Source organism: Hyperolius riggenbachi, chromosome 8 (genome assembly GCF_040937935.1).
Source record: "Hyperolius riggenbachi isolate aHypRig1 chromosome 8, aHypRig1.pri, whole genome shotgun sequence".
Classification (NCBI taxonomy): Eukaryota; Metazoa; Chordata; class Amphibia; order Anura; family Hyperoliidae; genus Hyperolius; species Hyperolius riggenbachi.
Window position 1 is genome coordinate 74,630,311 of NC_090653.1, and position 21,889 is coordinate 74,652,199.

Genomic DNA, 21,889 nt, shown 5'->3' on the forward strand with positions numbered 1-21,889 from the left:
TGCTATTTATAGCCACAGTTTGCATAGCAGGTGGCCCCAACATCTGCTAGGTTATCAGGCGCCTCTGCTGTCTAAATAACGCTCATAGCAGGTATTAACATTACCGCCTGTGGTGGTGCTGTTTTAACCTGCTTTGAGGCAGTGTGTCTGTACAGCAGTCAGTCAGAAACTCATCACTCAGAACAATCACCAATGATCATGCTGAGTGGCTGTTATAAAACATCTGTATCAGGCTTTAGATAACAAGCAGTAGTAGAAGTGCATCACAGTGAATGAGTAGGGAGACCCCCCACCCCCCTCTAACACTGAGGCAAGGGGTAGCACCTGACCTACCTCAAGCAATCAGTGTGCTTTGCACAGCTCACCCGATCCCTGTTCCAGCCGGGTTCATTGTGTCCTTTGTTCTATTATTAGTGTGTCCATAGTCCCATCTGACAGAAGAGGATCTGCTCTGGTCTCATTAGAAGTCCGCCTCTGGTTACCAGGAGAGGTGAGAGATCTCCAGCCCTCATTACCAACAGAGTCTCATCTACAGCCTTCATTACCAAGACAAATCTATCCATGTACCGCGTCACTAACACAGATTTATCCAAGGCACGGACAGCCTTACAAATTGGATTATGCGATTATTCCAACACACATTTTCTACCTGCTATTTTCTCTGAAATGCCATGCCAACCATATTAAATGGCATATTTATGAGGCGCACAACCTTGATGGGCGCAGCTGAAGAGCATGGTAAGGCTGAGTCCTCTCATTCACTGATTTATGGTTTGTTATAGGATAATATTCCATCTAACATCAGAAAAATGTTCTACCTGAACTGAAAAATAAAAGTCAAAATAAACACACACACAGGTCATACTTACCTCCCGCAGAGTCTACTCATCCATCACTTTCTCCTCTCCTGCCTCCTGTTTGTCCACTGTGATCGATGGAATTCTCAGTTTTCCATTTTAAAAATGGTGATGACCCTGTAACAGCTTCCCAGTCAGCACACTGTTAACCTTTAGTATCACCCACTTGAGCCATAGGTAAACAAGGACATTACCTTGCTCATCAGTTGTCCTTTCAGTTATAACTGACAGCAACTGATATATAACCGACAGCGATTGATTTATTTCAGTTCTCACAAAATCTTGTCAGAACTGGCAGGAAAGGTAAGAAGAGAGGAACTGACGGCGAGGTAAGTATGTAATATTCATTTGCTGGTACATCATGTGTTTATCTTAAAATATTTTAATCGGTTCAGGTTCCCTCTACAGGGTTAATCCACGGATGAATTCAGAATGGGTTTTATTCAGAATCCATCCTGATAATTCGAGCACCTGAGCGGGTGGGTGAGGGAGGGTTAAAGTTACCCAGCAGCTGTCTTCTTTAATCCGTCTCACGCTGCATTCCAAGCCACGTCACATGACTACCACTTGCTTCCTCCTTATGGGTTGAAGGAGGAAGCATGGTCGTCACGTGATGCGGCTTAGAACGCAGCATGGGACGGATTACAGAAGACAGCTGCTGGGTAAGTTTAGCCCTCTCTCACCCACCCGCTCAGGTGCTTTAGATATCAGGAGGAATTCCGAATGAAACCTAATCATCCGGAGAGCATCACTGGTACTTTAAGTTTTGTTTTTTAAGTTTATTTTTACAAAAAGTATGGTAATGTTTTCCTGACCAGTATTGCAGATATCTTACAAGGAATAATATATATAGATACTCCTTTATCTCTAATAGATGCATATAACCATGCAGTCTTCCTGAACACTTGCTAGTAAATGTTTTGTTGGCAAATGTTTGCATCCCTGACCTGTTCGGTATCATGTCATAGACTGGCGATTGCTATGGGCCTGAGCACACTTCAGCGCATTTTTAGCAACACAGACATTGCTGAAAAACGCACAGATGCGCACACATTTGCTCAGGCCCTAAAAGTTAAATAGCAGTTGTGCAATAGATAAAAAAAAAAATCCCTAATGTATTACTACAATAGATCTATCTATACATCTCACCAGTCTTTGCTGCTTCTAGATGTACAATAAATTGTGAGAATGCTTTTTGCCAATACCTCAGAGTTCCCCTTTCTTCTTCAAAGAAACCTTTTTTCCTTCAGATGCTTCTAAAAACTGGCACCAGTGCAGCAATGGGTCATGTGGAGCGTTATGGTGGTGGCAGACTGGTCTCCTATAGTGCCTTACTGCAATAGGGCCTAGATGTTTATATTGAGATACTCCCCTTACTTACAAAAACTTGATTTACACATTTCTTCATACATACAAAGTTGTCATCTTTTACAAAACGTACTGCTATGCTTTGCAACACTATTGTATAAACTGTTGTAAGCTGTCATCACCAAAATTGGAACAAATTGCCTGAATAAAGCAGTAAGTTATGACTGTGAAGGAAGGGAGGTGACAGTGGCTCAACAGGTCAGGTACAGGACTAGCTCATTAACGACCGCCTAACGCCGATAGGCGGTGGCAGGTCCTAAGTGGAATTACATGGAAATGGCCGCTCGCATGTCAGTTCACGGAGGGCATCTCCGTGAACAGCCTGCGAGCCGCCGATCACAGCTTGCAAGCTAAATGTAAACACGTGGGGAAGAAATCCCTGCTGTTTACATCATATGGCGCTGCTGCGCAGCAGCGCCGTAAAGGAGATCGGCGATCCCCGGCCTCTGATTGGCCGGGGATCGCTGCAGTCCGATAGGCTGAAGCCTATTAGAGGCGGCGCAGGACGAATCTCCGTCCTGTGCCACCCATAGCCTGCGGGAGAGGGAGGGAAGGACGGGGAGGCTGGGAATCGCTGCGGAGGGGGGCTTTGAAGACCCCACTCCCCGCAAGGCACAAGTAGCCGGCGGCGATCAGACCCCCCCAGCAGGACATCCCCCTAGTGGGGAAAAAAAAGGGGAGAAATCTGATCGCCCTGGCTGATTCCTGATCTGTGCTGTGGGCTGGAGAGCCCACACAGCACAGATCAGCCATAAATCCCCTGGTCCTTAAAGGGATACTTAAGTCAAACAAAAAAAACGAGTTTTACTCACCTAGAGCTTCCAATAGCCTGCTGCAGCTGTCCGGTGCCCTCACCATCTCCCTCCGATCCTCCTGGTCCCGCCGGCAGCCACTTCCTGTTTCGGTGACAGGAGCTGACAGGCTGGGGACGCGAGTGATTCTTCGCGTTCCTGGCCACAATAGCACCATCTATGCTGCTATAGCATATATCATATACCATATAGCAGCATGGAACGCGAAGAATCACTCGCGTCCCCAGCCTGTCAGCTCCTGTCACCGAAACAGGAAGTGGCTGCTGGCGGGGCCAGGAGGATCGGAGGGAGACGGCGAGGGCACCGGACAGCTGCAGGGGGCTATTGGAAGCCCTAGGTGAGTAAAACTCATTTTTTTTTGTTTGACTTAAGTGTCCCTTTAAAGGGACACTTAAGTCAAACAAAAAAAATGAGTTTTACTCACCTAGGGCCTCCAATAGCCCCCTGCAGCTGTCCGGTGCCCTCGCCGTCTCCCTCCGATCCTCCTGGCCCTGCCTGCAGCCACGTCCTGTTTCGGTGACAGGAGCTGACAGGCTGGGGACGCGAGTAATTCTTCGCGTTCCATGCTGCTATATGGTATATGATATATGCTATAGCAGCATAGATGGCGCTATTGTGGCCAGGAACGCGAAGAATCACTCGCGTCCCCAGCCTGTCAGCTCCTGTCACCGAAACAGGAAGTGGCTGCCGGCAAGGCCAGGAGGATCGGAGGGAGACGGCGAGGGCACCGGACAGCTGCAGGGAGCTATTGTAAGCCCCAGGTGAGTAGAACTCATTTTTTTTGTTTGACTTAAGTGTCCCTTTAAGTGGACAGGACATGACATGACAACACCTTCCAAACACAGGTAGTGACCTAATGCCTGACAAATTCTACTCCATTTTTTCTATGACTGCTTTTAAAACAGATTGAATACAAATTTAAAGAGACTCTGAAGCGAAAAAAAAATGATAATGATTTGTATGTGTAGTACAGCTAAGAAATAAAACATTAGGAGCAAAGAAATAAGTCTAATATTGTTTCCAGTACACGAAGAGTTAAGAAACTCCAGTTATCTATGCAAAAGAGCCATTGAGCCCCACAACTTTCAAAGTCACAGAGAGCTCTGTCTTCTGAAGCTAGTTATCTCAATTGTCAGTCACTGTATTTTCTTTTTCTCTGCAGAGAAGGGTTCAAAACTTCACTAGCCTGCTCTGTAAAATAATTTAGAATGCTGAGTAGTGTGTAAACTGCAAATATTAGAGAATGATGCAATGTTATGAAAAAACAACAACTATGTAACTGAAAATAAAAATATGAGAATATTTACTACTGATATTTGCTACTAATGTTCTAGTAATTATCAGTACTACACAACCAATTCATGATATTTTTTTTTTTCTCTTCAGTGTCTCTTTAAATATGAAAAAGCAAAACCCCAACTACAGCAAAATCCTCGTTATCCCGAATTCAGGCAACTGGAAGTCTCAGCTAACCAACATGCCTGAGGGCTGATGGGCATGCCTGAGGGATAACAGGGACTTTGTTCTGGGCTGATTTACCAGCTTGGAAAATACCTACTAGTCTCCAGCGATGTCTAGAAGGCTTCTTGCAGCACCTAGCCGATTTCAGCATCCTTGCACGCAAGTCGGTGTGTCATGTGATCTGATGCCGGTCACGTGACACACCTGCTTCTGTGCACAGAGGAAGCCAGAACGCCACCAGGAGCCCGCTAGGTGCTACAGGAAGGCTGCTAGACATCGCTGGAGGCTCGGTAAGTATTTAGTGCTATTAGTGCTTTTTTCAGCCGGTTGCTCAAGCAACCAGCAAGCACATGTATCTGGAATCAGGTGGTCACCGCTGGTGCCAGATACTCGGGACTTTGCTGTACTGTGCAAACAGTAAAAAAACAAAAAACACTGACAGCGTGATCTCAAACAACATAATTAGGCAGCATATTCCCCAAATAACATACTGTAAATGGCCAGTGTGTTCCCCAGGCAGAGACCGAGCACCTGACAAATTCTACTCCATCTTTTACCAATCTACTAAATTGTTTTAGAGTGAACAAAATGGACAAAGAATGTAGTAAACAAGGAGTTAAGGGAAAAAAAGTTTAGCTATACGTCCATTTTAATAGGAATGAATTGTAGGTGTTATGTATACATCAAGTAAAAAGTAAGCATTTTGGTTGCGACACCCAAGTGGTTGGTTCCACAAAGGTATGTGCTACTAATGAGCTTGCCTGAATCACAAGCGGCTGATGCACAGAAGACATAACAGCACAATCAGCGTGTGTGCAATGTTATTCCACCTGCTGGTGCTGCACCTGCCGCAGCATGACTGATTCCGCACCTACACCAAGCACTAAGAAGGCCTCCGCTCCAGAGATCTGACGTGCCAAATTACGGGCTTCCAGTTGAAAAAGTGCTGCCTAACCAAGGAAAACTGGGGCACAGGGGAGGTGACACCGAGTCCTGTAAACAGTAACAAGCACCTGCCACCATTTCTTACTTGTTTTCTCTCAATGATAAATTACAGCTCAAGAAAGCAAAGAATCAGGTCACTTGGCAGCTCCTCTGTTAAGCTTCATCGTCACGGCAAAGCTGTCAATATAATGTCTAACTCAATACTGAGACACGAGATCAACCAGGTGCCTGCAATAAAAAAAAAAAAAAAACAATCTTTCCCTTCTCAACAGAACCTTTTACCTAATGTGGAGATCTTGTGGGCTTACCTAGCATAGCTGGGGTGACCTGTTAAGTGCTGTAACTGTGGCAACCAAGCAGATGTGAGTAGTTTACCAAGGCCAGAACAGTGAACTATAGACACTGGCTGCTTGCCGGGGGTTACTGATCTTTGCACATTAACGATGCCCTGGGCCTTCCGTAATAAGTCTACTGGTCTTACAATGCCTCCACTGTTTGAAATCGCAGGCCTGGCCCCTACAGAGGAAGCAATCAGGAGTTTAATCTTTTTTTTGTTTGCACCAACATTAACCACTTAAGCCCACAGGGTTGTTTATTTTTTGCATCTGAGCAACTTTCACCTCCCATTCATTTGCCAATAACTTTATCACTACTCATCACAATGAATTGATCTATATCTTGTTTTTTCCGCCACCAATTAGGCTTTCTTTGGGTGATACATTTTGCTAAGAATTAATTTAATCTAAATCCATTTTAACAGGAATATAAGGAAATAAATGGGAAAAAAATCATTATTTCTCAGTTTTGGGCTATTATAGTTTGAAATTAATACATGGTAACGCAATTAAAACCCATGTATTTTATTTGCCCATTTGTCCCGCTTATTACACCATTTAAATTATGTCCCTTTCACAATGTATGGCGCCGATATTTTATTTGGAAATAAAGGTGCATTTTTCCAATTTGCGTCTATCCCTATTTACAAGCCCATAATTTAAAAGTTATATTAATATACTCTTTTGACATGCATATTTAAAAAGTTCAGACCCTTAGGTAACTGGTTTTTTTTTGTTTGTTTTTTATATTGTAATTTTTTGTCTTATTAAAAATTTTATTTGGGTAATTTTTGGTGTGGGAGTTAAACAGCCAATTTTAAATGTAAAGAAAATGTATTTATTTAATAAAAAATGAATCTGGGTGTAGTTTTACTATTTTGCCACAAGATGGCCACAATCAAAAAGTCCAGAAAGCATACAATCACACTTCCAGGAAGCATTAGGAGGACGGTAAACTTTTTGTAACTCAGAAAAACCGCAGCCTCTGATAAGAGGCTGTCGGTTTTTCTGCGGGGGGCTTCGATCAATGAATGGGATCTATAATCCCATTCATTGATCGCTGGGCTAAAGGCTGCCGGCGGGAGCGCGCGGGAGCTCGGGCGGCCGCCAGGAGTACGCGCAGCCTATCTAGACGAGAATGTTCATCCAGATAGGCTTAAGGGGTTAACTGCTTCAGCTCCAAGGCATTCTGCTCTCAAAGCATACCTGAAGCGAAAATAAACATATGACATAATGAACTGTATGTGCAGTACAGCTAAGAAATAGAACATAGCAAATGAATAGCAAAGAAAAGAGTCTCATATTGTTGCCAGTACATGAAGAGTTAAAAAAGAATCACTTATCTATGCAAAAGAGCTTCTCTGAGCTCTTCATCCAATTGGGTCGGATACAGTCCTGTTTTCTGTAGCACTTAAAGCCAAGAAACAGAGAGAGAAAGCTTGAAAAAAGTTTTATTGGAGGAAAGTTCAAAGTATTATTGTTTCTGCTTTGTTTTATAATTTAAAAGATTGCGTATGCTTTTAAAACTGCAACTAAAATACAAATATGAGACTTTTCTTTGCTACTAATGTTCTATTTATTATCCAAACTACATACACAATTCATTATATCATAAGTTTTTTCGCTTCAAGTTTGCTTTGAAGAGAGCGTAATGAATGCGTGTATGTACAGCCCAATCCTACTTAGAACGGTGTTCAATCTAAAGCTAACAAGCTAAATAAATTTGCTATGAGGGGACATGCCAGCTTATTTTGCTATTGTGTGAGCCAGGCTGTCTAAAGTTATTATCCCGAGGCATAAAGAACCAAAATATTAAATCAGGCAAATGTAATACTCGAGGACTTGTCTGCCTAATTCTGTTATAAGGGGGACACGTTGCTATTTAATTGTACTATTTGGGTAATTACGAACCAGGATTTCTATACGCGATTGTTGAGGAAACGCCATCTGCACAGTGTACATTGTATAGCGCTTTTCATCCTATAAGTCTGTCTGCATGCTAGTTAGGGCATTATTTTTTTATTTTGGGGTGGGGGAGTTGAGGTAAGAGATGCCATCCACAGCTTTGCCAACGGGACAGGAGCCTGATAATTTCTACTTATGCCTCATTTATTTACCAAATCCACCCATTCTGCAAGGTTTGGAATAGAGATTGGCTATTAGGAATGTCAAATATTTCAGCCAGTCATTCAACTAGTCCATCAAGCAAACAGGGTGTGTGTAAATGTTTTGAGTTCAATATGTGGCTATACCCACATTATATTTATCGGATGCAGTATTTATCTATGTTGTGTGGCACTTTATACCACCTCTGATGAAGCCTCTGTGTGAAGCGCAGAGTAGAGTTGATCAAATTGGGTTCTGCTATTTGCGCCTGAAGGAAAACCACTACTGCGCCTGCGCGAGGCTCTCACAGGATTGTTCTGATCCTGGAGCCTGGCAGGATCTTCGGCGGCTGTCAGAGCTGGAGCAGAGGGACGGAGGAAGCCTCATTAGGATCCAGGGGTTCCGCCTTCCTGAGGTAAAAACCGCCAGGGGCTCTTTTTCTTACAGTGTCTCTTTAATGGTGCCAATACATGGTACAACTTTTTTTCGATTCGATAATTTCGTTTGAATATTCCGTTAGATTGAAAAGAACGATTCTTTTAAACTTTTATTCAATCATTTTGGTCGAATAAACGGGACAATCTAACATTTTTATTGTAAAATGTATGAGCACCATTGGTGTTAGTTATGCATAAGTCATTTTATCAGTTTTTCGGTACAGCGATTGTGTTTTATTCACCTAGCACTTTCTGGTACAACAAGCATACTCTAACATATGAGGCCTTGGATTCCAGGGCTATTCTCGCTCTCTAGAACTTATATACTAGGCTAGCTGAAGACAGGTCGCCACAAATTCTGTCACCAGTATCATATGTCTAGAGAGTGTGACAGGTGGCCAATAGAAGCAGCTTAGTGGCTGAGGAAGCGTCCGCCACAATTTATGACCCCAGCTGAAGCCTCACAGGTTTGGACGCAGATTCCCTTTAACTTCCATCACATGAATTCTTTTAGACACACTCTCACTTAGAGTAGACACGCTCCAGCGGCAAAGTGTCTAGAATGCTGGCAAGTATCTTTCTGCAGACTTTAAAGTTATTATATAACATAAAATAAAGCGCTTGTGTGTCTTCCCTGCAGCAGGACGACAAGGTGCACATCCACACAGCCCTACACACTGCTCTCAGAGCAAATGGAATGATAAGTGCTTCTGGATGAGCAGACACCGCGTTCAGACAAGTCATCAGTGACAGTGTGTTTATGTGGTGTGTGTGGTGTGTGTGGTGTGTGTGGTGTGTGTGGTGTGTGTGTGGTGTGTGTGTGGTGTGTGTGGTGTGTGTGTGTGTGTGTGTGTGTGTGTGTGTGTCTGTGTGTGTGTGTGTGTGTGTGTGTGTGTGTGTGTGTGTGTGTGTGTGTATCTCTCTTACCTCTATGGACAACACGAAAGCTGAGCTATTTGACTGTGTATGTTCTGTATCCCCTCATTGTTCAGGTAACTGTATGTACTGTGTATCATCAAGGGATATGTTGGTGCTTAACAACTCAACACTAAGGATAATAATAATAGCTTTGGGACCACATATAGTTAAATCCATGCCATGCTTATTGACACTTATTTCTAGCATAGTGTAGGTTTTCACCTTCAGAACACTTTAGAAAAAAAAACGCCATGGGGGTTTTGCTGAAGGTGGAGGCGGAGTTTCAGAATTCTAAAGATTTAGGGGCGGCAGGTGAGTTGGCGAGTTACTGCTGCTGACACCCGCCGATCCATACAGAGAGCATTGCATTAAAGAGTTTATAAATTATAAAAATATTAATAAAATGATAAAATAATTATAATATAAGTACTCCTTAACCCCTTCAGCACTCATGGTCTTTGGCCCTTTAAGAACCAGAGACTTTTTTTTCCACAAGTATGAGCAGTGATCACTGTGATTGGCTCACAGTGATTATGAGGTCAGGAGCCAATGAACTTGTCTCCTGACTGAGATATGGAGCTCTGCTGGCAGCGTGACAGCAGAGCGAGCGGGTTTCAGCATTGGCGCAGACGGGAGCATTGTGTACGCGCGAATACGGAAGTTGAAATCTGTGCCCTAACAGGGATAAACAGACATAAATAGGGCACAGATTTTTACTAGCCCGGGTAAGCGTTTTTTAAACCTCCTTAGCAGTACTCATGAGTTTAGCTCGGGGTGGAACAAAACAAGCTAGGAGCGGTTATCCCGAGCTGCACTCGTTGTAGCCGTCGATAGGTCTATGCAGAGCAATGCGGGCATTTTAACTCACCTCCCGGGGGATCCCGACGTGGCCTCCATTCTTCTTCCAATCCTCCGAGGCTATGCTTCCCCTCGGTGAGATCACATCTGTCGTCATGACGACAGCTGGCAATCTTACCATAGGGTTACAGCGCCACCCGGAAGACGGAGGGAAAACTGCAGCACTGAACCCAGGGAGGTGAGTGAGTGCAGGGCTGCTGCAGAACCCCCTAGCAGCATGATTTTTTCCAGGTTTAAGGGTCTAAAAGCATGCAAAAAAAATTGCATCGCTTTTAGACCCAACATCCAGAAAGAATCAGACCTCCATGGGGGTTAAGGGGGGGGATTTTTTGGTAGTACTCTGGGAGTTAATCACCAAGGCTCTCACAGACCTTTCCCTGCCCCATCACTCCTAGCAGACACTTATTGCATCTCACCCATCTGGACAGTGAAATTCACTTGAGGACACCAGCAGGGAGATGGAGACACACACACAATACTCAGCTGCCTATAAGACAGCACAGCCTGGCCAGGAATCCTCCACTCTGTGCTGATAATTGCGGGGTACTGAAACGTATCACTGTTCATCTTTTTTATTATGTACATTATACAGCCAGCTCTTTCACATACTGTTACACCCTTTATCATTGTCAGCGTCAGGACATGAAGACATCAGTAGCAAAGCAGAGGGACTCTGTGAAGGCTCATCTGACTCCAGCAGTGGCTATATTGAAATGATAGTGTATACCAAAAATAGGATCCTGTAAGGAAAGGCATTCAGAGGCTGCTATATTTCCTTTTAAGTAATGCCAGGAACAAGCATGCAACTAATATGGCCAGATTTTAAAGGACCACTCCAGCCCAAAAAAGTAAAAGCAGTTAAAATCTGACAAAACCGACAGGTTTTGGAATAGTCCATCTCCTCGTGGGAGATTCTCAGGGTTTTCTTTGTTTTCAAAAGCATTTCTTATCCAGTTTCAGAAGCACGCTCAGTAATTCAGCATAACCATTTTATTGAGGAGGATGAGATTTTGAACGCATTCCCAAAGTCTTCAGCATTACAGTTAAAACGTAACAGCTTTGCTGAAAAGCCTTCGCTTGGAGCTCTATATAGCAGCTGAGAAGTACAGCAGTTCCAGCATTGCATACTGTGCTGCACTATGGGAAAGCAGCGGACGCAGGATTACAGCATGTATTATAGCGCTGTCAGCCTGATTGAGAGAGTGCGACAGACACTAGCAAGGCATGCAGTATGCAGTGGCTGGATAGTGTACTGGTTACAGGCTCTGCCTCTGACACAGGAGAATAGGATTCAAGTCTCGGCTCTTCCTGCTCAGTAAGCCAGTCCTTTAGTAAGGAGTCCTTGGGCAAGACTCCCTAACTCTGCTACTGCCTATAAAGCACGTCCTAGTAAATGCAGCTCTGGCGCTTTGAGTCTGCCAGGAGAAAAGCGCAATATAAATGGTGCCTTGTCATAAAACTGCTGTTAAAATGTACAAGTTTGTCACAGAAGAGGTTAAGGACAACCACACTGGTCATTATCGATCCATCCCATTATAGGTAACAGTTTTTTTTAGGTCCAATACTGGTTTATTCATGCAAGAGAAGTAATATAATCTGTTCATCAATAACATATTATGAAGCTGAGAAATTGGAGCAGCGTTTTCCAATAGGAAGGTTTAATGTAATTTACTCAGTTGCGAGAGTGACTAAAGACCTGTAACCTGCCGAGCTGTATTTAGATAGCGGCTGCTGCAACATCTCACACTGGTTGTCTTTACCTAGATTAATACAAACAAGCTGGAACAAGCCTATTAGCGGTTTCTGCTCACAATATTCATGCATGCAAATGCACTTAATTCCCTTTATGTAAACCTGCCAGTTCATCCACCAAACTAAGCACTAACATAGAATAGTCGCTGCATAATGCTTGTTTCATTATCAGCATCCCGTGTGGTGACATTTCTAGAATAGTAATTGGCCTTTGAGGTCTGATGTTCACACTTTAAGCCCTTTGCAGCAGTGCCATATAATACCGCACTGCTGCACGCATTTGTGCCAAAACACAGCGCTGACCAATTCACTTTACTAAATGGGATACCCATGGCAACACAGATGGCGTGCAAACACGTGTTGCATTCCAACTTCACAGGCCTTAAGGCCGGTTTACATCTGAACTAAATGTCCCCTACGACCTTCTGCCTTTGCCCATCTTCTGCTGTCGACCGTTTTGGGTTGTAGCTGCGGCGCATGCTCTGTCCAGTCCATGTGCCTTCATCGCGCTACTGAGCTGCTGTGCACGTTAGCGGCGGGAGTTCTGTACATGTGCGGTTCATAAATAACTGTTACCACACATGCACAAAATGCTCCTGGCTACGGCTGCCACACACAGCCACTTCGCTGTGTGTGGGAGCGTGATCGAGGAGGCGCATGGACAAGACAGTGTGTGGAGCAGCTGAGACTAAGCCTAGTCAAAGCTTTTTAAGAGGAGGCAAAAGCAGATTGATGAAGGGAAGGCCAAAAAAATAGAGGCCATGTAGATTATGGGGATGGGGCTGGAAGAAGCCTAGGGTATTTGTAAATAGTTTATTGGGTTTTTTTTTTTGTTCAGATGTACCTTAAAGTGAACCTCCAGACTAAAAATCTACTCAGCAGCACTGAAAAGGCTTGGTGTTTAACAGTTTCACAGTATCAGAACTTTGTTTTCCTTACCCAAGCCTCATTCTTAGCTGCACAGCAGAAAACTGCCCGGGCATTTTTTTCCTCGGATGCTGGGCAAAGCATGATGGGATTTCTGATGTTGTTCCCCTTCTGCTATTTTTGGCGCATATGTTTCTTTTTTATTTTGAATTTGAGATTTGAAGCCTAATGCACGCAGCTGGGAGGGGTAATCAGAAAACAGGATAGTTGGAACTGTGCCTCATGCTCCCTGTCACCGCTTTTCAACCAAAAAGATGGCTGCCCCCATGAAAAAGATGGCTGCCCATGAAATCACAAACACTTGCCTGTTCTTTTAAAACAGTCTGGGTAAGAGATTACATTACCTATCTATTTTAATTAGCATAACTAATGTAACTTAATTATAGTATGTTTGTGTAGGCTGAAGTTCCACTTTAAAGGTTAATGTTGTGCACATTTCTACATGGTTGTGTGTTACCGCTATTATAATGCTCATATTTTTGCAAAAAAGCTACCCCCGATAACATACTCACCTACAGCCTGGCAAAGATGGAGTAGACTGAGGAACAGTTTTGTGAATTAGCTTTTGTCATATCTGCTCATCCCAGCACAGAATTTGATTGTAAGGGCCACAGTATAGATTGCAGAGTGGAAAAGAAGTACAACTGTTCTTAGATTTGTAAATTCATTGCTTGCTGCAATTTCAAAAAGAAAGTTCCTTTTTGAAATCGCTTCAAATTACAAAAAAAAATATAAATGCAGTCCTGTTCTATTTTACAGCAAGTGTCATCTCAGTAAGTTTAAGTGGAAACAAGAAGCCTGAATTATTTAGCGGCATCGCTGGTATATTGGTAAAATACATTGAGGAATTGGGAGACTGGAACAAGTCTATAATTTCCGTTAGGAAGGATGGAGGTTACTAAGATGAATCTGCTGCCGTGGCTGCTGTATTCTTCCATACTCTCCTGCTAGCAGAGGAGACCAGAATGCAGTCTCATCACATAATTCCTGTGGAATGGGAACATTCCTTGAGTAAGATGTGCTTATCCAGCAAGAGCTACATAGAAAGGAGGGTGTAGGCTTCCAACGCACAAACATGATACTGAAATGGCCAGACTAATATAGGACTTGTAGTGCAAGGCAAACCAGATAAAGTGGGTAGAAGTGGAATGCCCCAGATTCATTAGCAAATGTAGTTTGAGTCTCAAAAAGACAATTTCTGCTCTCGTTCATGGAGGAATGCGTGTTGCATGTTGTCCATTATTAGTCTTGAAGAGAATCCGAAGACGTAACAAAAGTTGTTTAGGCGATACCTTTAATGACGAAATATACAAGATTCCTTTGCAAGCTTTCAAAACTAAGTTTCTTCAGGCATGTTTCAGAACTGGATCAGAACCATACCTGATGGTTCTGATCATTAAAGGTATCAACTTAACAACTTTAGTTATGTCTTCGGAGGAGTGCCTGGTAGATATAACGATGGCCACAGACATTCTGACATTTCATTGTAACGCCCCTTCCCCATTGCGAATTGCAGGTGGCCATGCGCCGCACGGCACTTTATTTGTGACCAGATTTTCATTGATGCGGTCGGGATTTCCATTCACTGTAATGGATGAAAGTCGCAATGAGTTTGTGAGAATTTGTCAGAAACCAGGTGGTGCGTTGCCAAAATGATTGCAATGCATGGATGGGTACATCAGGCAGTACAATCAATGCACTTCTGATGTCGGAGTGTATCGCATAGCCAAAAACATGACTATAAACATAAATGTTTAAAAGGCCTTAGTTTTTCATTTAATAATAATAAAATAAAATGTATAGATTGATTAAACACAGTTTTCTTCCATGCACAATCAGGTATATTATTGAATCCTCTACAAAATGAATTACATTTTTTCAAACAAAAGAAAGGTTTCACCAATTTTTGCTCTATATAGTCTATAATTTGAATGATTAGTCAGAAAAATGGAACACTTTGGCTGTATTGTGTATGGCTGCCTCATTGTGTATGGCCGCCTTAACATTGAGTAAAAGAAGGCTAAACTCTAGCAGATAATCCGTACCACCAGCCACCTCCCCGGTCAGACAGCCAGAGAGTGCAGTGAATGGTTGAGAAAAGAAATAAGACCAGTGGGAGATGTAATGAAGGAAAATGACATTATCCCAAGAGATTAGTTGGCAAACTAATATTAGCTTCCTTCCAGGGGACTTTGTAGGCTTCCACGGTTTACAAATTACGTTAGGTTGGTTTTCGAGAATAAACAAACCCTACAGGGTACAAAAGAACATATTCTAGACTGAAGGAAATGTCTACACTGTATAACATGAGTTGGTATAAAGCCTTACTTTAATCAAGCAACAATCTCCCCTTCTCATGTTTACTAAATGGGAAAAATGATTTAATAAACAAATTGTAGCAGAGAAATGGAGAAACAAAAGCTTTGCATACTCGATTACTATTTTGTGTTTTTAGGGCACAGACATATTCTGCAATGCTTTGCAAGGCCCATTGTGACATTAACTGCCCCTCGAGTCTCAGAGGAGCTCACAGTCTAACGTCCTTACCAGGGCTGTGGAGTCGCTGCAAAAAAAAAAAAGTCATCGGACTCTGACTCTTCAGTTTATAAAACCACCAATTCCGCAATTGCTGTAAAAATAGTTCAAAAGATTTGGGCGCAGCCAGCACCTCCATAGGTCATAATAGGAATTATGGATATAGCGGCGCTCAGTGAATAATTTGGGCGCCGTCAAAACACGGAGAACAAATTACTACAAAAACACTGCAAATCATCCATCAGCAATAGCTGGAAGCCAAATTACATCTTACCCCCAACTATCCATAGGGGCCTGGAGGTGGAATAGTAATTAATGCCACCGGGACTTGTGCAGGAGCATGGTAAGCCATTTATCAGCTTTACCCCGCTCCCAAATCTCTCAGCGACCAATTCATAAGTCCGCCGAATCAGACTCCAAGTACCCAAAATTGATCCGACTCCTTGAATCTAACTCCTTAGTGTAATACTTAACAGAGCTGTGAAGTTGGTACAAAAATTATCAGACTCCGACTCCTCAGTTTAGAAAACTACCGACTCCAGGTACCCAAAAATTGTTTTAACTCTACGACTGATTCCACAGCCCTGGTCCCTACCTCAACCATAATTGGGGGGGGGGGGGGGAGAACTACACAGGACGCAAGGCAGGGTCTACCACAAGGCTACACAGGTGACATAGCAGGGTCATCCACAAGGCAACCTAGGCAAGTGCATGGGGCCTAGTGGGTGTCAAGGGGCTCAGCTGCCACCTCTCCTTTCTCAGATTAGCAAAAGGACCATAAGGGGTAGGCAAAGCTAGTAACTTGCCTATTACCTCATTTCAGCTTAGTCCATCTTTGACAGGAGGCAAGACTGACCAGATCACCAGTGGGATGGGCAATGCAACCAGTGTGGCAGCAGGACTGGCAATAGAAAAATAAAGGCAATCTCCCTCTATAGCTCGGTCAATTATATGCTCTTGAGAAAAAAAATGGGAGTCTCTGCTTATACTCGGATGGGTTTATATTTGACTATATACATACTACTACTCTGCACCTTCATTGGATGAAGTGCCATTGTCATAACATCCAAGTAATGCAGAACACCCATAAAGGTCTGCCTCAGGGGTCCATGCTGACTTTCCGCACGCCTGACTACAGGGCCAGGCTATGAAGCGTTACATGTATGTGCAGACAGCTATGGCAATTAACACATCTCCAGCTGACAAACTGGAAGTGACAGAGGAAATGTGCAGAGGTCACATCTCGCACTGTGTGAGCAGAGAAGGAGCGCTATGAGCAGGGCTGGTCTGATGGTTCTGCTGTAGAAGGTACACAGCCCATTATCCACTTACACATCCCTACTACATTCCGAGCAACCATCTTCAAGGACGCAACACAATGAAGGGTTAGGAGGAGCAGATTATCTTATTAAGTCGGCAGTGGCAGTTACAATTAATCTGTCATGTCCTTTTACCTTTTGTTTCGCAAGTCTTTATCCTCATAGTTTCATTATAATATAATGGAAGTTGAATTTGCTTGTAAGAAAGATTCCAATAATAATAATGAGAAAAAGCAACTTTCTCCTGATTGGTTATGGTATGTATATGGCAACAATGAAGGTCATTGGCTGGGCACTGTCATAGCACTAGTGCTATACTGTGGGCCCCGCACAAGAGTAATTCGGGATCCGACAATCACTAGACACAGAGTTGCCACAGCTCGGAGGTGGGATAGTATTGAACGCCACTGGGGACTTGAGCGGCAGCAGGGTGAGCAGTCATTCGGCTCACCCTGCGCCCAGCTCACCAGCGGCTGAAACATACGTCTGCCATGGCAAGCCTTTTCACAGACACCTTTCCACATTCTTTATATGTCAAATGTCCCTGAGCACTAACATACAAAGTACAGATAGATGCACAATATCAACTGTGCTAAAATGACACACCAGGTGTCACAAACCATAAAACAGGTAGAAGTATATGAAATCATTAACATTAGCTAGAGTCCCAGTTCATTTATATCAAAATATATCCACACTGGTTAATCTGTGACCAGATCGCTGGAGTTCCCAGACAGAGGTAATCTATTCAATTAACTTAACTACAGAGGAGGTAACTTAAGGAATGAAGAGATAATATAACTCTCTCACTGTGCGGTGACAAGTTTTCTCGCATGATCTTAGTGAATTGAGGCCATTCGCCTCAATTCACTAAGATCATGTTGGCGATAATAAGGCAAAGAGTAAACTGCCACGGCACAGTGAGAGTTATCTTATCTCTTCATTCCTTAAAGAGGAACTCCAGCCTAAACAAACATACTGTCATTAAGTTACATTAGTTATGCTAATTAAAATAGATAGGTAATATAATCTCTTACCCACACTGTTTTAAAAGAACAGGCAAATGTTTGATTTCATGATGGCAGCCAACTTTTTGGTTGAAAGGAGGTGACAGGGAGCAGGAGACACAGTTCCAACTGTCCTGTGTCCTGAGCACCTCTCCCAGTTGCTAGGCAACGTGAATAACAACATAGGAAATCCCATCATGCTCTGCACAGCATCAGGGAAAAAAGCCCAGGCTTTTTTCTTTGATGGGTGGAGCTTCGATAAAAATGCAGCTAAAAGTGATGCTTTGGTAAGAAAAACAAAGTTCTGATGCTGTGAAACTGTTAAAGTAACACCAAGCCTTTTCAGTTCTGCGGAGTAAATATTTAGTCCACAGGTTTACTTTAAGTTACCTCCTCTGTAGTTAAGTTACCTCCTCTGTAGTTAAGTTACCTCCTCTGTAGTTAAGTTACCTCCTCTGTAGTTAAGTTACCTCCTCTGTAGTTAAGTTACCTCCTCTGTAGTTAAGTTACCTCCTCTGTAGTTAAGTTACCTCCTCTGTAGTTAAGTTACCTCCTCTGTAGTTAAGTTACCTCCTCTGTAGTTAAGTTACCTCCTCTGTAGTTAAGTTACCTCCTCTGTAGTCAAGTTAAGTTACCTCCTCTGTAGTTAAGTTACCTCCTCTGTAGTTAAGTTACCTCCTCTGTAGTTAAGTTACCTCCTCTGTAGTTAAGTTACCTCCTCTGTAGTCAAGTTACCTCCTCTGTAGTCAAGTTACCTCCTCTGTAGTTAAGTTACCTCCTCTGTAGTTATTTTCACACACAGTTAATTAACAGCCTGTCTTTAACTTTATAATTCTGGAGTTATTTTAAGCATTGAAGAGTTAACTTAAAGACAGAAGAGTTAACTTTAGGTTTGCCTGAGGTAAAATGTTTCCTGAATACTACATGCCTCATCACCATGGTGATAACTTTAGAAACGTTATTAAAGACAGGAGATAAGCTTAGTGAATTTCGGCCATTGTCATCGTATTCATGGACACTGTGGATCATATATGGATCCATTGTAACTATCTACATTGTGAACCTAGACTTAATACTAGCAATGTTTAGAAGTGATGTAATGGGATTGCTTCTTTCTGAAACTATCTATTTGTGAGAATGTTGTTAAAATCAATTAATTAACACTTGTGTGTTCTCCTTTTTTCCTCCATGCCGACTATGCTAATTTTAGCTTCTTTTATCCTCTTACTCAGAAGATGCTGCTTTGTAAGCCAAGGTATCCAGTATTCTGTATTGGCGACAAAAAATAATAATAAAGTCATTCTATATAATAATTTCATATATTAAAGTAAGCATGGAGGCTTTCAAAGAGAATTTTAAAGTAGAACTGAAAAAAAGATTGCATTTTCCTTTCAAGTCAAGCTAAAATGCCCATAATACCTGGATAGCCTGACTTTCTGGTGTAACACTGACAAGCAAGGCAGTCATCGAGCAGGACTGAATAATTCAGTTGAGCTGCATTATCCTGCAGTAAGTCAGTCAAGCTGCCTGTGATTGACATCTGTGCATTGGCCATACATCTTCTAAACAGGGGTCTCCGGGAAAGCTCTGCAGATCTGCCTTGCTCAGGATTCTGTGCTTGTGCGGATCATATTAAGACGCTTTAGGATTTCGTTTTAGGCCGGCTCGCGCTGTGCCTTTATGGCCCAAGGCGAAGTTAATATGGGGCAAGATTGCACATTTAAAATTGCATGAGCTGCTGACATCACGGGGAGCGTGCGGAGGAGACGGAGTACATAATCTATCATCTCTACCCATTAAGCCATGTATCGATATCCTATAACATCATGTTCTGCAATGGATCGAGCTGGCTGGATTTCACTCTTAGATGATTTGATGGGAAGTGGAGTTATGCTTGCAATTCATCATCATGCCATCCTCACACCTCATCATGTGAGCAGACGGGGATGAATGTTATTTGTATGTAGGAGTGCTCTTATCACCTCGCTCACAGGTTTTAACCGTTGCTGTGGTTAGAGGAATCCAGTGAATGATGAGAGGTAAAACCACGCTAACGAGGAAGCAATAAAATGGTGTCCAGAATAGAGATTTGAAGGAGGCAATCCACTGGTGAGTTTAAACATGCGTTTAATAATTTCAGTAGCTTAACGCAACATGTTTCAGGGTTTCCCCCTTCCTCAGGTGTATATATATTCTGGATTCCAGTTTGTGGAAGTGGTGATCCACAAAGGGATTGCGCACCGGTGGACCAGGCTGCTAGTCCTGGGAGAGGGGTTGCCTTGGGATCTTTTGCTGTTGAGCAATAGGTGGCCAGGGACCAGAGGCGTCACTAGGATTGGTGTCACCCGGTCCGGAAACTTATAGTGTCACCCCTAGCAGAATATGGCTTCTGAGAACCTTCAACCTCACAAGGCTAAACAATATCGATAACAAAAAGAAGAAGAAGAAAAAAAAAAAGGGGGGGGGGGGGGGGGGGTCAACATCACCAGTTATAAAACAAGCTCTTTTCTTGAAAACTTTAAGAGGAATAAATGATTTCTCTGTCTGAAAGAGTTAAATTTCAGGTATGTAAGTGGCTGACTCAGTCCTGACTCAGACAGAAAGTGACTACAGTGTGACCCTCATCGATAAGAAATTCCAACTATAAAGCACTTTCCTAGCAGAAAATGGCTTCTGAGAGCAAGAAAGCTAAAAGGGAATTTCTTATCAGTGAGGGCCAAACTGTAGTCACTTCCTGTCTGAGTCAGGACTGAGTCAGCCAATTACATGCCTGATATTTAACTCTTTCAGGCAGAGAAAGAAAAAAAAAGGAACACAGCATAGTTATTAGTGTGCTTGGCACTGTACATACACATGTCTATCTCATGTCACATGTCACCTTGGGCATCCTTTAAAGAGACTCTGTAACAACAACAACAAAAAAAGTTCCTCTGGGGGTACTTACCTTGGGAGGGGGAAGCCTCAGGGTCCCAATGAGGCTTCCCCCTGCGCTGTAGCTGCAGGCAATCCAGGGCTGGCTCTCCCGAAGTGTCCCGCAATCCTCACTCGGCATGCCTAACAAGGCTTGATATATTTACCTTCCCTGGCTCCAGCAGGTGGCGCTGTTGTGGCTCTCAGCACGGAGATAAGCGGAAATAGCCAATCTCTGCCGGGTCCACTCTACTGCGCAGTAGAGCGGCCCGACAGCAATCGGCTATTTCCACCTATCTCCAAGGGGAGAGCTGATGCTGCGCCTGCGCTGGAGCCGGGATGGTAAATATTTACTGCGGTGGGACACAGGAGGACGGGGTAAGCCCCCCACCTGAGGGGAGTACCCCCAGGGGCACTTTTTTTTAGTTACAGATTTTCTTTGAACCAAGCTGCTAGGCATAGCGTTCTCCTTTGGGTTTTTAAAAAGTTTTCAAAAAGAGCTTGTTTTATGATTACTGGGGTGCCAACCCAAAACCTTTTTTCTTGCTCATGGTTAGTCTCAGTTGCAGAGACTGTAGGTTTTAGCACACCTTGACCCTTGAGTTTTGCCTTATCACTCTTACATTGAAATACAACCAATAATGCTTTTTTGTGTGTATCAAAATGGTCTATATTTACATAGCCTTAAAGAGAATCTGTACTCTAATATTCTTACACTAAAAAGCATACCATTCTATTCCTTATTTTCTCCTGGGCCCCTCTGTGCTGTTTCTGCCACTCTCTGCTGCAATCCTGGCTTGTAATTAACAGTTTTAGGCAGTGTTTACAAACAAACTAACCAGCTTCTAATAGGCTCAGCTAAGCATAGTGTATGAGTCATTCAGAGTATGCAGGGGGCCTGCAGAGGGTGTGTATCGCTTCTACCAATCACAAGCAGCCCTGCACATTCCACACAATCAAGCTTTAGCCTGACAAACAGGACAGAGGAAAGATACATTGATTTATTACAGAGACAGTGCAGTTAGGAAAGACTGCAGTAAGCCAGAGCAGATTAGAACAGGCATAGGAACTTATAGGATAGAAGAACTAAGGCTGAAAAATTTGTTACAGAGTCTCTTTAAGGTGGCCACACACCATAGAACTTTCATGCAATCTGGCTGTACAATCAATCACCAAGTGCTGTTAAACTACATGGATGTTGGCAATATTGTATAAAAATTGTACAGTCAGATTGCATGAAAATTGTATGGAGTGTGGCCACCTTAACTTCACTCTCCCTAAAGGTGGCCATACACCATACAACTTATTTAATATCTGTTCAATTTAAGAATTGCAATAATTT

At 43.0% G+C, this 21,889-nt stretch overlaps 1 protein-coding gene across 6 annotated transcripts in view; it reads right to left on the reverse strand.

Annotated features, from left to right (window-relative positions):
- LOC137528929 (leucine-rich repeat and fibronectin type III domain-containing protein 1-like protein) overlaps nucleotides 1-21,889 on the reverse strand; it is an 874,345-nt gene that overhangs the window by 774,921 nt on the left and 77,535 nt on the right. The window contains exon 1 of one of the 6 annotated variants that reach the window (XM_068250708.1): nucleotides 334-365. The exons of the other annotated variants lie outside the window; for them this stretch is intronic. The gene's annotated coding sequence lies outside the window, so the exon portion shown is untranslated. Of the gene's footprint in view, nucleotides 1-333; nucleotides 366-21,889 lie in introns of those variants that run through there. 6 annotated transcript variants of the gene reach the window in all.